This window comes from Felis catus, chromosome A2, assembly GCF_018350175.1.
Source record: "Felis catus isolate Fca126 chromosome A2, F.catus_Fca126_mat1.0, whole genome shotgun sequence".
NCBI classification, from domain to species: Eukaryota; Metazoa; Chordata; class Mammalia; order Carnivora; family Felidae; genus Felis; species Felis catus.
The window spans coordinates 5,719,792-5,736,291 of NC_058369.1; the positions used below are offsets into that span (position 1 = coordinate 5,719,792).

Sequence of the window (16,500 nt, forward strand, 5' to 3'; positions counted from 1 at the left end):
TTTATTTTATTTTTGAGACAGAGAGAGACAGATCGTGAGCAGGGGAGGGGCAGAGAGAGAGAGAGAGAGAGAGACAGAATCTGAAGCAGGCTCTAGGCTCTGAGCTGTCAGCACAGAGCCCGAGCGGGGCTCAAACTCACAAACCGCGACCTGAGCCGAAGTCGGATACTTAACCGACTGAGTCATCCAGGCGCCCCTAAATAAACCTTTTTTTTTTTTTTTAAATGGTCAGGATGGTAATTTCTATGTTATGTGTATTTTACCACGGTTCACTTTTTTTTTTTTTTAATTTAAAAATTAACCAAAGGGACAAAAAGAGGAGGAAATGTTATGCTCACGGACTTGGGGAGGGGGCAGTCAAGGAGTTAAAAAAAATAAATGCAAAATGCAGGGGGCCACTGATGGCCTGATAAGTAATTTATGCAATGGAAAACCACCAGGAGAGCTCAGCTTCTGCGGGAGGCGGAGTTAGCCGCATCGGACCAGCCCCCTCGGAGACAAGAAACTCTACCTTGAAGCTAAAACCCCTCAGTGCTGCATTGTCCAACGCACGGCAGCTACTAACAGCAGGGGGCTTTCTGAATTGCAATGAATGGAAATGGAATTTCAATTCAATTTCAAATTCAATTCCTCAGTTGCACCAGCAAAATGTCTATGCTCATTGGCCACATGTGGCTTGTGGCTACCCTAATAGGCAGTGCAGATAAGGAACATTTCCACAAGTCTGCTGGTGCTGCTCTAGCATGACCCAAAATAGGTAGCAGTTGGAGGGGAATCTATACCAGGGATAAGGGAACGGCCCAGGGCGCGTTTCCTTTTTTACTGTTACTCACTGGAAATAGAAGCCGGCTTGAAAAATGAGAAGACAGAACCCAGAAAGACGACAATAACTCAATGGGACAGGACACGCAGGAAAGGAGAAAGACAGAAAAAGGAAGTTCCAAATTCTACACAAAAATTCTGTGCAGTGGTTCAGGGCAGGCTCCAACCAGCCTAGCTAAGGCTAAAAGAAAGGAAGTGAGGGATGCCTGGGTGGCTCAGGCAATTAAGTGTCTGACCCCCTTTTTTTTTTTTTAATGTTTATTTATTTTTGAGAGAGACAGAGACAGAGCGTAAGCGTGGGGGAGGGGCAGATAGAGAAGGAGACACAGAATCTGAAGCAGGCTCCAGGGTCCGAGCTTGTCAGCACAGAGCCTGATGCAGGGCTTGAACTCACGAACCATGAGATCTGACCTGAGCCGAAGTCAGACGCTTAACCGACTGAGCCATCCAGGCATCCCAGTGTCTCACTCTTGATTTTGGCTCAGGCCATGAGATTGAGCCCTGCATCGGACTCCACGCTGAGTGTGGGACCTGCTTAGGATTCTCCCTCTCCCCCTGCCCCCGTGCTCATTCTCTCCCTCCCTCTCTCTGAAAAATAAATAAGCCTTAAAAAAAAAGAAAGGAAGAAAGGAAGTGAGATCTCACCTGTTACCCACCATAAGGAAAACAGACTTTTAGAGCTTGAGTCCAGACAGGTTAATTGCCTGATAAAAAATACATTTAAAAAAAAGCCGTGCTCTCCAGAGGAACACAACAGAATCCAGAGTCTCCCCAACACATCTTGACAATGTCCAGAATACAACCGCAAATTACTTGACCCTTGAAGAAATAAGGCAACATGACCCATACTCAAAGCAGAAGGAAATTAATGGGGACTAACCTCTGAAGTGCCCCAGATGTTGGAATGAGCACGTAAGGATTTGGAAGCAGCTATTATAAATCTATTCAAAGATGTGAAGAAAAAAATAGCTACTACTGAATGAATAAGAAACCTCAGCAGAAAAGCAGAAAAATGAACCAAACGTAACTTTTTTTTTTTTTTTTTTTTTTTTAAGTAGCCTTCACACCCAGCACGGAGCCCAATGTGGGGGTTGAACTCACGACCCTGAGATCAAGACCTGAGCGGAGATCAAGAGTCAGACATTTAACTGACTGAGCCACCCAGCTGCCCCCTAAACGTAAATTCTAAAACTGAAATTACTTGAAATTAAAAAGTCACATGTGGGCTCCATTGCCTATCAAAGAAGATAAAAGAAAGAGTTAATAAATTTGAAGCTAGATAAATCCTAAACATCCAAACTGAAGAACAGAGAAGAAAAAACAAAGATGAAATAAAAATGTGCCACCTGGGGTCCCCTGGCTGGCTCAGTCGGCAGAGCGTGCAACTCTTGATCTCAGGGTCATGAGTTCGAGCCCCACATTGGGTGTAGAGATCACTTAAAAATAAAATCTTAAAAAAAAAATGTGCCATCTGGAAATAGACAGTGGTGATGGCTGCAGGATGCTGTGAATGTACTCAATGCTACTAAGCTGCACACTTAACAGTGGTTAAAATGGTCAGTGTTACATTTTGTATATTTTACCACAATTGGAAAAAAAAAAAAAAAAGTAGAGTCTCAGTGACCTTTGGGACATTATCAGATCTAATTAGAGTCCCAAAAGGAGAAGGAAACAAGAATGGAGCCAGAAAAAATACTTAAAGAAATACGAAGAGACTTTATATCTTCTCCCATGGCCACATATATGCAATTTAAGTCACAGAAATAGGCTATAAGGATTATATTCTTATATGTCTGTGTGTGTGTGTGTGTGTATGTATATACACATATACATATATATACATATATATATATATATATCCATAATCAGGAGAGTTATTACATCAGGAAGTTGGGGGAAGGAGAAGCTGGTCTGCTTGTTTTGAGATTCAGGGATTTTTACAAGGAATGTTTCAGGGTGACTTAAATTTTTTTTAATTGTGGTAGAAAACGTAGAACATAAAAATATACCATCGTATTTTTTTAACGTTTACTTTCGAAAGAGAGCGAGCGCATGGGGGAGGGACAGAGAGGGGAACAGAGGACCTGAAGCAGGCTCTGAGCTGTCAGCACAGAGCCCGACGCGGGGCTCGAACCCACGCACCGTGGGATCATGACCTGAGCCGAGGTTGGACGCCCAACCGACTGAGCCGCCCAGGTGCCCCTATCCTTACTATTTTGAAGCATACAGCTCAGTGGTATTAAATACAGTCATATTGTTGGGCAACCATCAGCACCATTCATCTCCGGGGTTTTGTCTTGCAAAACTGAAACTCTGTCCCCATTAAACACTAGCTCCCCACTCCTCCACCCCCAAACCCTGGTCACCCCTATTCTGCTTTGTTCCTATGGATTTGATGACTCTAGGGACCTCCCACAGGTGGAATCATACGATATTTGCCCTTGAATGACTAGCTTATTTCACTGAGCATAGGTCCCAAGGTCCATGTTGCAGCAGCTGTCAGAACGTCCTGCCTTTTAAGGCTGAGTAAGGTTCTAGGGTGTGTATATATTAAAGGTGACTTTTTAAATAGAAAATCACATGAGTACAGAAGGAACATAAAGGTTCCCACCGAAGGGGTGCTTGGCAGAGGAGATACGGGCTCAGAGGGGGCATTTCTAGCTGTCAGTACGCACCCCCCCACCTCAGCTGACCATTAAGAAACCGATTCCCAATCCAGGTCAGCCCCTTCAGCAATGCCAGAGAACTGTGGGTTCCAGGTTACACTCTGATGGCACCCCTTATTCACCCGATCTCGTCTAACACCTGCCCTACTTCTCCCACCAGCTGGCCACTGGGCCCCTCTGCCGCTCCCTGGTGACAGCGTACATGGGGCCAGGTTCCGGTAGGGCCAAGTAGCAGCAAAAGCCAGGCTTCTTTTTGGGACAGCAGGCCTTGCCCATACACATACCAGGGATTGCCCAACATGCCTGGGGTGCTGGTACCATGCCAGGTGTCACCCATAGAGGCTTGCCCCAGGGCAGGATCTGTGCCCTACCAAGTGCCCTACCTTCCTACGCTGGAAATGTTAGACATGCCCCGAGGAAGATGCTGTCAGGGTCCCCATTTCGTGGATAAGCTGAGTCTCAGAGACTCTGAGTCATCTACCCGGGGTCACACAACTGGCAAACAGCTGGAGCTTGAACTCTGGTCTACACCACTGGGGATCCCAGATGCACACGGGCTCACGGAACCTCAGCTCATCGGCGGCCACCCTGGCATTCTTGGAAAGCGGACCCTGCCTTAGTGCCTGTATGTCACTCTGTCTCCACCTCACTCCCACCCACTCGGCCTAGGTCCCCAGGGACTCCCCCCACCTCCCTGGCCAAGCGCGGCCCGCGTGTCCATGACCTCTTACTGCGTATCTGACCCCTCGTCTGCCCCTCCCTCGGAGAACCGAGGCGTCCCGGCTCCCCTCCCCTCTGCTGTCCTGTCTCTAGCCCATGCTGGGTTTCCTCCTCTCTGGCCCCAAATCCAGTCCTGGACCCCCATTGCCATCTGCTGTTGCTGGAAGCTGTGATCAGCACGGCTGATCAGCACGGCTCCCAGGTCTCTCCCACAACAAACCTGCTAAGCCAAGACCCCCTGACTGCTCTCTCCCAGAGGCATCGCGCTCAAGCCCTCCCCCACCCGGGTGTGCTCTCTTCCTCCCCAGGCTTCTTGGCCACGGTCCCACCTTCCACCCAGTCTTTGGGGACAGGAATCTGGGAGTCGTCCCGGAGCCCTCCACACACGCCCGGGTCACGGAGTCCCTGCGATAGCATCCATCTGCCCCGTGACTAGCGAGCGGGTCCCTTCCCACTCGCGTCCCACGGCCACACCCTCACGTCTCATGTCAGTAACTGTGGCCTCCTCCCTGGGCTCCCTGCCTCCGGGTTTTGCTCAGGCCGCCCTTCCAACGTGCAAATCAGACTCTTGGCTTGAAATCCCGCAAAAGTTCCTGCCCCGGCACGTTGCCCCCAGGTACGCCTCCGGATCTTTGCACGTGCTGTTCCCCCAGCCAGTGATGCCCTCCCTTCTGCCTGCCAAGGCCTCCTGGTTCTTCACGACTCTGCTCTCAGACACGTCCACCAGGAAGCCCTGCCCGGGGTCCCCAGGCTAGGTTAGGGAGCCCTCCCCTCCATCCTTCCCACAACCCCGGCCTCTCCCATCTGTGCATCAGGCACCCACCCGTCTCCTTCAGAAGGCGAGTTTTGTTTTTCAGTACACTTATCTTCAGAAGAAACTTCCCCTCCCTCCCCTGAAGAGAAAGCCAGCGTCAGGGTCCCATGCGGACAGGGACCATAAGACAACCAACAATGAAAACAAGACGACGTTCAGTCCTGGCCGGCCGGCACCTGATGCTGATGAGGCTGTCAGCCCAGGTCCAAGCCTTCCTCGTCAAGGGGAGGGTGGCAAGCACCTGTCACCTGGGCCTTAAAGATCAGCATGGGAGGCTCAGGCCTCGATGTCCGAAGGGAGTGATTCTGTGAACTCTCCTCCCTCGTGGGCTGTCCTTGGGATTTCGCAGGTGAGGAAAAGTGCTGCCAGGAGTTCATCGGTGGCTGGCATCTGGGAGAGGACAGGGGCCGGGGGGGGGGGGGGGCAACCTGATCTGGGAACCACCCGCCTCAGCAGGAATTGGGGGACAACCAACCCAGCAGTGGGAGGGGACAAGAGCCCTTTGGGCAAACCTCCAGGTGTGGGACTCTGAGAAAGTGCCTTCTGAGCCAAAGAGGGGTGACGATGGGGAAGGGCAGGGCCTTAAGGGCTCTGGAGCCGCAGCACCCCCAGGCACCTCCTCCCCACTCCGACCTCCACGCACCTGTCCGGGTTCTGGGTCAGGTGGTGGCAAACAGTGACTGCTGGGAGTCCACAGGCCTGGGCAGATCTGCTCCTGCCGGATGGTGTCAGGCGAGCGGTACCTCCTGTCCTCCTATGAACTGCCACCATCCCGCCAGCCTGCCTAGGAAGGGTGGGGAGCCCATGCAGGGCACATGTGAGCACTGGTCATCCTCTCCAGGTGGGGTAGGGCTGCGGGGCTGGAGCATGGGGTGGAGAGAGAGAGGGGTCCCCCGGCCCAAACGCTGTCTATCCGGGGCCCTTTAAGGACCAGAGGTGTTTGCATAACTAGAGGCCAAGCCACTGCACTTCCTCCCAGATGTCGGTTGAGGGGAGCCCCTCCTCCGGTAGGGGATGCACACAGATGCAGGGCTGTGCACTCATGCAGGGTGAGGCAGTGGTGGGGGATGGAGGGCGGCTGGGGCGCGCAGGGCAGACCGCTTTCCCCCTCCCAGCCCTCAGCAGCACGCAGCACAAAGTACAAGCCTGTCCCTTCCCCCTGCCCGGCACCCCGAGGATGTCCTGTAGCCACCCAGACAGCCCCTACTCCCACCCATGGTTCTTAGCCAGCGTCTGTGGCTGGACTCCCAGGGTCGGGTCAGATTTCAGAAATACCACTCCAATGCAATACCCAGATGTCCCCCTTGGCCTGAGTCACTAACCACCATTCCTGTAGCCCTTCAAGTAACCAGCTTGCCTGTTGCTGCTTCCAGGAAGCCTTCCAGGACTTCCGGGCTGCATCAGGGAGCCTGTGGATCCTCCATTTGGTCCACATTATTTTTCCTTGTAACGGCCCAGGGACGTGTCTATCTCCCCAACGAACGGGGTGGGTGTGGGGGGGCTCTCCAACGAACAGGATCCGATTCCTCTCTGTGTCTGCTCTCAGCTCTAACTCTGGCCCCAGCTCCCATATTACCTCCTCAGAAGACCTAAGTTTGGGCAGCACAAGTAAGGCAAGGAAGAATGCCTTAGTAAGCAACAGATACAACGTAGCCAAAACTTACAAGGGGTGGTGCTTAAAGAATATTTCAGTAACAACAGAGACATCCAGTCTCTGCCTCCGAAGCAGGAGTGAACTATCCTATGAATGAAAAAGTCAGTGGCTGCACATACCCATGCAGTTTTGGTTTCTAAATACTCTGTGCCCGATCTCTAGGCAATATTTGAGCAACGCTGTGTGCAAATGACTTACGTGCTTGTCAGATTTCCCCAAGGTCCCAAGCCGCGACCCCTTCACCTATTTCCAGAATTTCAATCAGGTATGTTCACTGAGTCTCGGAGGAATACTGTCCAAGGTTGAAACAGGTGAGCAGCTACCTGCCCTGTGGCTCACCCCCCCGCCCCGTCTCGATCCAGAAGTTACCACAAGCATCTTTGACATGTCATCAACGCAAGCGCCACGGCTCTCTCTTGCTGTCTGAAAATCCTCAGCCCCCAGAGCCAACTTCACCAAAACGTAGGACCAACCACTCACTCAGGCATGTAAGTACGAGGCTTTGTTTCCCGTGCTAGTCCTCTGGGCTCTTAGAGTTAAGAAACACATCCCAGTGCATCAATCGCACCATTTCTGCAGAGTGCTGTGAATTTCATCGTGTAAGAAGGTTACAGTAAATACACAATTACTCCAAGCATGTGCACGGGTACAACCACGCCTCCTCAGAATGTGCAGACCAGGGGAACCTCTGGACCCTCCACGCACGTGAAAGGGAGACATGGCCGTGGAGACACTGGACTTTAGTGTCAGAAATGAGCCCCTTTGCGAAACAGCACTGATAACGTACATCCTCAAGGGTCCTGGCATTTGTCCGGGATAATGGCCCACCAAAACCTTTTTCTTTTTATTCAAAAGTGAAAGATTCAGGGGCACCTGGGTGGCTCAGTTGGGTAAGCCTCTGACTCTTGATTTCTGCTCAGGCCATTATCTCACCGTTCGTGGGGACAGAGCCCCGCTGACAGCACGGAGCCTGCTTCGGATTCTGGGTCTCCCTCTCTCTCTGCCCTTCCCCTGCTCATGCTCTCTCTCTCTCTCTCTCAAAAATAAACAAACGTTAAAAAAATACAAAAGTGAAAGATTCGAAATCCATCAAGAGGGGGAAAAAGTGACCTCCTCAGAGAGGCTCTGCCCCCCCCCCCCCCCAGCCTCTTACTCTGAATGCATTTCTGGAAAATTCTAGGAACATGTGGGAAAGTTCCGAGTGTCCTGACTCGGGGCCTAAATTGCCCTCAGCTGCTTCCAGTCTCTGGCTAGCCACTCCACACCCCCCCCCCCCAACACACACACACACACACACACACACACACACACACACACACTCATTGTATGCCAGGGGGCTGGGGTCATAGCAGGAAACACACTAAATGAGGATCCCAGCCCTCATGGAGCAGAGGTCCTGGACGGGGTGAGGGTTGGGGGTGGCAAATACTATACATTTTATTATTAATTTATTTCATTATTCTGGATAGTGGAGAGAAAAATAGGGCAGGAAAAGAGATCAGAAATGGGCAGTGGGGCTGCAATTTTAAACAGGAAGGTCAGGATGGTCTAAGAAGACACGAGGAAGCCACAGGGATAGAGCATTCTCGGCAAAGGGGACAGGCTGTGTAAAGGCCCTGAGGCCGGGCCATGTGCAGTAGCTTCGAGGCACAGAGAGGAAGCCCACAGGAACAGAGGGGCATGTGGGAAGAGGTCAGGGCAGGGGGGCGACAGCCTTATACTAAGACCCGCCCTCACCAACATCTCAGATGGAAAAAGGAGGTCCAGACGCAGATGTTTCCAGAGCTCATCCTGCCTGCTCTCCCTCTCTGTCACTTTGTCCCCTGCCATCTCCTAATAGTTTAGTGAGACTCCCTTGCGCCCGCGGTGGCTCCTCAGCGCCTGCGGGGATCGTCGTCATAACTGAGCCAGGGCCAAAAAGAACTGCCCTTAGGCACACCCATCCCCAGTGTGGACAGGGATGGGGGTGGGGAGGGCAGTCGTGGCCACAGCATCTTGGCTCTCAGCAGGACCCCCAACCAATCTAGGTTCCAGAGTCTGAGGCTCTGAATCCTCTCATTAAAGCCTCTGAAGCTGGTAGGGTTTGGGGTCTGCCTGGCTCAGCAGTGGGGGTGGGAAGGGGAAGCAGATCCAGGTGACCAGGCCCTCGTCCACACGCCTTACAGGGAGGGGCGGGGGAGGGGGCCGAGTCCTTTCTCCTCCACCTGCAAAGGGAGTGACAGCAGGCCGATGGCAGGGCCACCCTCACGACACTCCTGCTTTGGTGTTTGCTGACCGCCATCCCGGCATCCCTGTCCCCTCTCTGAGAGTGTCCCGCTCCAACCCCCAGCTCGGGGCCCTGCCTGTCACTGCCGCTGCCCCCTCCCTCCATACCCCCACCTGAGCCCTCTCCCTGGCTACTTCAGTGCTTCCGAGAAGTCTCCCAGGTCAGCTGAGCCCCACCATATGCAGGGGGAAGGCGGAAGCCTGCCCCCCACCCCGCTGGGATAGGGGGTGGATTTGCTCCCTTCCTCCTGTCAGCAGCCGCCTCAGCTATCAGGGTTCCAGAAATGACCACCGTAGGGAGGCCACAAAGCAGCCAAGCAATGCCCCTGCAAACTGCAAAGAGGTAGGGCTCAACTCCTCTTACCCTTCAAGCGAGGACCCTTCCAGGGCCTGCTGTTACTGGACCCGGGAGCCCTGAGACCTTCAGTCTCGTCGTCTGCCCCTCTGCCCACTCTCCCCCTTGCTCCCTCTGCTCCAGCCCCCCCCCCCCCCCCCCCCCCCAACATTACTCCTCCAAGTAGTGTGCAGCAAGGAAGCTTCCTTTGGTGCACCGCTCGTCCCCGGTGCCTCCCGGTGCAGGCACTTCATAAATGCATGCTGGATGAAGAAATGACGGACGTAAGGGTGAAGAGGGGTGGGGCCAAGCGCAGGGCAGAGGGGTTCTCCAAGGTGTGGCTGGCAGGCACGTGGCCCCCCTCCTCAGACACACGGTCAGGGGATCCTGGGGCAAAATACGCGTTTGGGAGCCCAACATGGGATGGGGAGAGAACAAGCTCCCGGCCATTCATTGTGGGGAACTGGGGTGACAGCCTCATATTAACAAAGGTATAAAGTCGAGATTGAAGGAGGAGAAAGACCTCCCAGATGCCACTCTGGTCAGAGCCTCTTCAAGGGTGGCAAAGAAGAGTCCATCTGGGGGCATTTAGGTGGCTCAGGTGGTTGAACGTCGGACTCTCGATTGTGGCTCAGGTCATGATCAGGAGTTGGAGCCCCGCATCAGGCTCCGTGCTGAGCCTGCTTGGGATTCTCTCTCTCTCTCTCTCTCTCTCTCTCTCTCTCTCTCTCTCTCTCTGCCCCTCCCCTGCTTGTGTGCTGGCATGCACCCTGGCGCTCTCTCTCCCTCTCTCAAAAGTAAATAAAATACACTTAAAAAAAAAAAAAAAGAGCCCATCTGGGGTGGGGTGGGGTGAGGGTGCGAAGGACAGTCAAGTAAGGGAGTAGAAGTCCTGCCACTGAATTATTCATGCAGAGGATTCAGAAACTCAGCTGGGCTGGCCATTTCCTTCTTTTTTTTTTTTTTTTTAAACGTTTATTTATTTTGAGAGAGAGAGAGAGGGTGCACGCGTGCGCATACGCGCAGGTGAGAGGCAGAGACAGAATCCCAAGCAGGCTCTGCACTGTCAGCACAGAGCCCAAAGAGGGGCTCGATCCCACCAACCCTGACATCACGACCTGAGCCGAGATCTAGAGTGGACGGTTAACCCATTGAGCCACTGGCGCCCTTCCTCCTTTTTCCCCAGAGCCCTTGCCACCTACTCCATTTCGTCCTGCCCTCTCTCTATCCCCCCCCCCCACCCCCCATGGGGACCTCTCCCAACCTCCAGCCTCGCTTCTCCAAAGCCCGCCTCCAACCCGGCTGCGGAGCAGGGACACAATTTCCAAATGCTGCAAACAGTCAGTACCTGAACTCGTACCCGAACCTGTTCCCCAATCAGTGGCCGTTCCACTCCGCCCCCCACCCCCACCCCCTTCAAATCTCTCCAGGATCCAGGCACCTCTCACTCAGCTCCATCGCGATCTGGACCAGTCAGCTGCTTCCATGCTGGTCTCAGCTCCTGCTTGTGGCTCCTCCCATGCACCCCCCAGTCTCTCCCCACTGGAGTCTCTCTGCTCTGTTACCTCTTAGGCGTCCTCAGTGACCCACCAATGGTCACCTCCTCCGAGAAGCCTTCCCTGACCCCTCCCCAGGCTGAATCAGGCCCCTCCTCTGGGCTCCCTTCCCCCACACATCCAGGCGTCTGCTGTTTCATCAGGTGCTTATTAGCAGCTACCCACCACACTCGCCTCTGAGGTGATGACTGCTATTATTTCCATTTTACAGGTGAAGAAACTGAGGCGAGAAGGAGGTGAAGTCACTAGCCTGAGGGCACTGAACTCATACAGGCAGGACAAGGTCAGAGGCAGCCTCCGGACAGCCGGAAAGGGGACAGCCTGCGGTGCCCAGATAAGAGAGGAGCATGCGCCCCGCCCCCCCATGCCTGCTTTCCTGTGGGCATCCCAAGGGTGATGGCCCGTTCCCGCTCCCCCCTGCCAAATACAGGAGCCCAGTGGCTCCTGGGCCGAGTGATCACTCCAAGCCAGGCGCTGGGCCAACCAAACACTTGACACGCCTGACTCACTCAGTCTGCGGAAGGCAGGCCCTGGGTCTGGAGGTGGGCGCAGTTACACAGCGCTCCCATTTCTGAGAGCAGGCAGAAATGGGGGCTCCTCAGGCTGTGCACTCCCACTGGCTCTGGAGCCCTCCCCCAACCCCTCAGGCGTGAGGCTGCGGGGGGGGGGGGGGGGATCAGCCAAGTCCTTTCCTAGCCAAGGCTTCCTCTGATCAGAACAACATTCCCAGGGATAGGTTCTACTGACCCATTTTACAGATGGGCAAACAGAAGCTCAGAAAACTTTCCCTAGGGTCACAAGGCCAGTTCAGTGACCAAATCTCCCAGCTCACTCCTCCCGCCTCTCCCTTCCCCTCTCGAGAACCCGCATTGGGAGTAGGTGAGCTGGAAAGGCACGGAACGTCCTGGCTTGGCCCGCCCCGGCTCAGGTGTGCTGCGTGAGGCTCCTCGTACCCCTGCCCCAGCCATGCTGATTCACAGCAGCTGCTCTTGGAAGGGGGCTGAGTTGAGCCTGGGGAGCTTCAGAGGCAACCCCACCCTCCAGAATGTGTTCCTCAGGCAGCCTCCCTAGAAGAGACCCAGGTCACCCTAGTGGGGCCAGCGTGGCCCCTGCACTCGGCCGCTGGACACCTCCCCTGGGTGTGGAGTTGGTCTCCAGGAGCCTCCCCCATCGGGCGGCATTTCAGGGGGTTCGCCAGTCAGACGCGGCCACAACAGCCCCACCCCACCTGCTTCTCCCTCAGTTTCCCCATCGCGGAATGAAAGGCCCCTGCATGCCCCCAGCTGCCAGTGCCAGAAATCTCCTCCCAGCATGTTACTTCACGCCCCACTTCTAAGCAGGCAGGGAATGCAGAGGACGTCTTCTGCCAGGATGCACCCCCCCCCCCCCCCCCCCCCCCGCTTTCCACCGCTCCTTCCAGAGGGGTGCAAACCAGCAGCCTCCTCCCGGGCCTCCTCCCATCCCTCCTGCCCACAGCACGGGATCTTCCTAAGACACAACACGACCGGGGAGCTCACTTGGCTCTAAGCCTCCCGTGCCCCCCCCCCCACCCGAGAGTGGAATTCACTCACTCCCCGCCATCTTCGAGGCTCGGGCCAAACTCTCCCCACCTCCAAGCCTCCCTCTCCGCGCTCCAGCCACGCTGGCCTCCTTTCTGCCTCGCAGACACACCGGGCTGGGCCCCGCCTCGGAATCTGGGTGCTTCCTGGGCCTCAGCAGCCCTCGCTGGCGGGTCCACTCAGCCCGGATGACACCTCCTCTGACAATCCGTCCCCCACCCCTTACCCCGTCTCCCCGAGGTGTCGTCTTCCCCGCACTCAGCGCGGGCTGGAGCGATCCGAGTCTGTTTACGCCGCTGCCAGCCGTCTACGCGGCCGGGCTGCGAGGCCAGGGCCCCGGCTGCGCCCCCAGCGCGGGCACGTCGGTGGCCCCCACGCAGGCGCTCGGTGTGGGCTCGCGGGTGTCAGACCCACACGCCCGCGGCGCTGCTCGCGTTCACACATCCGGATGCCCCCCCCACCCCCACCCCCGTCGCCGCGCCGGGCTCGCCCCCACTCCCGCCCGCCTCGCAGCCGCGTCCCCGGCGCTCGCGGCGCCGCGACCCTCGGGGGAGCAGGGCTCGCTCGGGGCGGCGGCCGGGGCCTGGGACCGGATGGGAAGCGCCGAGAGGCCGCCCGGGGGCGCGGTGATGGGGACCGGGGCCGCCATGGCCGCGGAGGCGGGGCCGGGGCTCGCCGCGAGGGTGGCGTTCCGGGAGGCGTTCGGGGCGCGGGGCGCTCGCTTACCTGGGGGCGCAGGCGGCGGGGCGCAGCGGGGACGGACGCGGAGAGGAAGGAGCAGGCGCGGCCCGCACGCGGCAGCGGGACTCTGCTCCCGGGGCCCCCTCCGCCGCGGGCCCAGGAGGTAGGCAGGGGTGGGGGGGCGGGGCCTGGAGGGGCGGGGCCGGGCCGGGGCGGGCCCCTGCGGGGCGCGGGGTCCGGGCGGCGCTCGGCCCCCTCCGCGGACTGGACCGCTTCCCGGACCCCCCGCCCCGCGCCGCGGGCCCCGGCCTAGCTCCGCCCCCAGGCCCGCCCCCACCCCCACCCCCGCTCCAGGCCTGTCCGGAGGCGCGCCTGGCCGAGAGCCAGCGGCAGGTCCCCGGGCTGCGCCTTATCTCTCTCCTTTGAACCCAGCACCTTCGGCGCTCAGTCTGGCTCCTGGTTCCGTTCCGCTCGCCGCACGTCCGCGCGATCCCCTCCTGCCGGGTCCCCTCTTCTGGCCCCGCCCAGACCCGCGCATCTGCACCCACACCGCGTGTGCCCTGATCGCGGGAGCACACGGGCCGGCCGGGCATCGATTGCTGGGGAGGCCCGGACTGTCTCCGGCCTCAGAAGCCACCTCGGGTTCCCCCACTTGTCCCAGATTGAAGACCGAGCCGCCCCAGTTCGGAGGCGAGGGGCGGAAGCGCGCGCAGAAGCCCACTAACTGCCCAGTTGGGAGGTTGGGCGTAGCGGAGGGCAGGCGGGCGGGTGGGGTGCGGGGGGTCAGGAGGCAGAGCAGGGGAGACAGGCCCGCGTGGGTGGTGGGGCAGCCCCCAGCCCTCTCTTGCCGGATGGAAGCGAAAGTGACCCGGGGTCAGCAGTGCGCGGGAGCAGGGAGCCCCGGCAAGCCTTGAACGGAAGCCGATCCTGGATGGGGCGCAGGTAGTCTGTGAGCGCCTGGGTCGTACCCCGGGGAGGGAGGGGGGCGGTGCTCACGGCCCAGCTGCCCCAGCCGAAGGGAAGGGGGTTCCAGAGCTGCTGGTCAACGGTCCCTCACCAAGTGGCTTCACCTTTGAACAATAAGCCTCTCCTTGAAGCACATCCAGGGCGAGGGAGGGAGAAGGCCCGGCCTCTTGGGCGTGGGGCCCTAAGCCGGTTGCTTCACGTTGCTGAGATTTGATTTCCACACATGGGAAGCAAGAGGGGCCAGAGAGCCTGTGCCTGCCAACCCGCTTCTGGTCTCTGCACTTGGTGTTTCCTCCACGAGACTATTTTTTTCTCTTTTCAGATGTGCGCGTCCTTCTCCCTCAAACTCTCCCTCCCTCCCTCCCCCTGTGCTCCCAAGAGCTCCTTTGTGCACGGGGGAGAGGAAGGGCCATAAAACCACTTTCCCAGTTGCAGGGCCCAGGAGCTGCGGTTTTATCGCCTTGCACCTGGGGGGGGGGGGGGGGCGCTCAGAACGTGACAGTCGTCTGTATTAATAGTAACTGGAGACATTGTGGAAGGGGGGAGTCCAGGCCCCAGGGGAGAAGCAGCAGATCCCTGGAGAAGTAGAGGGGGAGGCCCCTGAAAGAGGATTTGGGTGGGCCAGGGTCAGGGACAGATTTCTTGGCTACCCTATGCCCTCCTTTCTCCTGCCCCCACCCCATGTGTGAGCAGGGAGTATTCAGGACAGGCTTCCTGGAGGGGGTGACATCTGAACCCTGAGAGGTGAATGGATGGTGGCATTAAGTGGAGTTAGAGTCCAGAGGTGAGTGAAGAGGGCAGCAGGGTGGGGCCAGCCACCAAGGCCCTCCAGGGCTCTCCCAGGAGAGGCACAATCAGACTTCAAATTGGACTCTGCCGTGGGGGCCGCTGGGGCCTGGTGGAAGGGATACGGACAGGGCTCTGGGCGTCAGGGGAGGCCAGGATCTGGTCGGTGGGAGTTTCTAAGCCCGAGAGCCCAGTGTGGGGTGTCTGGGGAGGGGGAGCGGGAACCCTAGGGAGGCCCAAAGCTGGGACCAGAGGCAGAGAGGGGGAGCGCCTTGCTTCCCCCTCCCCTCCGGGTTTTCACACCTTTTGTGCCTGAAGGGCAGACCCAGGTGGAAGATGCTGTACTATCTGAAGATGAAGAAAGGGGCCATGAGCCAAGGAACGCAGATGCTTCTAGAAGCCGGAAACACCTTCTCCCCAGGAGCTTCCAGAAGGAAAATGTGGCCCTGTGGACACCTGGATTTCAGCCCAGTGAGACCCGTTTTGGACTTCTGACCTCCAGAACTGTCAGATAACTGTGTTCTTTTAAGCCACCAAGTGAGTGCTGACTTGTTACGGCAGCGATAGGAGACTCAGACCCCCAACCTCCCACCCAGAGTCCTGCTTGTGCTCTCAGAACCACCCCCCCCCACACACACACACACATCTGGACTCAGTTTCCAAATCAGCAGTCTGAGGCCCCATCCAGGTCAGACACACAACCCCTGCAGCATGCACCCATCACCCACCCCTCCAGACCTCTGGGCCCCTCTGGGGGTCTCTGGGGCTGCTGCTCCCTTGTTCCAGCAGGGTGGGGACTGAAATCCCACAAGTCTGTCTGTCACTGCCTCTCTGTGCCCTGCAGTGCCCAACTCACGCCAGGCCTGCTGTCCCAGGCCTCTCTGTCTGGCTGTCCTCCCTGGCCTAGCCTTTGCCAAACAAGACCTCTGTCCTCAGTGGGGGGCTCCTCTCCCCAAAGGCAGGAGCCCCCAGTTCAGACAGTCCTGGGCTCATGTTTGTGCTGTGTGAACTCGGGTGTGTGACACAGCCTCTCTGAGCCCCAAGGTGTCCTCATCTGTGGAATGGAAGAGAACCAGGCCATCTGGGGGACAGATAGGTGGAGGGACCCCTGCCTCCATGCTGTTTCATCCAAGTGGCCTGAGTCAGGGCTGGGGAGGGCTGGGATGGGTCGGATGGGGTGGGTGGAGAAGCCTTTATGCTGTCTGTTCCTCCTGCCTGGAACACTTTTCCTTCTTCTTGCCAGTCCGCGTGGCCCCCTCCTGCCATCCCTTGGGCCTTTAGTCAGAGGTTCACTCTGTCACCCATCCTGCCACCCCCTGCCTGCCACCGCCCCCCCCCCCAGCTGTATCTCCCCAGCCCTCCCTCTCAGTTCCTTTTTTATCCTGTGCCTGACAGCCTCCTCCTGGAAAATGTCCACCCCTCAAGGCTGGGGGGTGGGGGGGGGTCCCATCTTGATCCCCCAGTAACCCTAACGTTGAAACAGGGCCCGGTACCCAGTGGGTGTTTCACAGATGTTCCTTAAGGGCAGAGAGGATGGGGCGAGGCAAGGTGGGAAATGAAGTTTTCCAAGAAGGGCTCTGAAGAGGGCCTACTGGGTATGTCTGTGAGTCGGCCTGCCTCCTTGTCTGCGTGTCTCCAGGTCCCTCTGGGTCTCTGTGTTTCTGCGTGTGTGTGTGT

At 57.3% G+C, this 16,500-nt stretch overlaps 1 protein-coding gene and 1 long non-coding RNA gene across 5 annotated transcripts in view; one reads left to right on the top strand and one right to left on the bottom strand.

Annotated features, from left to right (window-relative positions):
- The window catches only part of CERS4 (ceramide synthase 4), a 34,189-nt gene extending 20,920 nt beyond the window's left edge, over positions 1–13,269 (bottom strand). Inside the window, exon 1 of one of the 3 annotated variants that reach the window (XM_023244528.2) lies at positions 13,117–13,269. The gene's annotated coding sequence lies outside the window, so the exon portion shown is untranslated. Of the gene's footprint in view, positions 1–12,616; positions 12,794–13,116 lie in introns of those variants that run through there. The other 2 variants (XM_023244535.2, XM_023244530.2) reach the window with 2 other exon arrangements.
- A 140-nt stretch (positions 13,270–13,409) lies between these two features.
- Positions 13,410–15,356, top strand: LOC109494021. Of its 2 annotated transcripts, XR_002738240.2 has the most exons (3): positions 13,410–14,013; positions 14,731–14,821; positions 15,142–15,356. It is a non-coding gene; the product is annotated as an uncharacterized LOC109494021 (long non-coding RNA). The 2 variants fall into 2 exon arrangements; XR_002148584.3 differs by lacking the exon at positions 13,410–14,013 and having other exon boundaries at positions 14,533–14,821.
- The last annotated feature ends 1,144 nt before the right edge of the window (positions 15,357–16,500 follow it).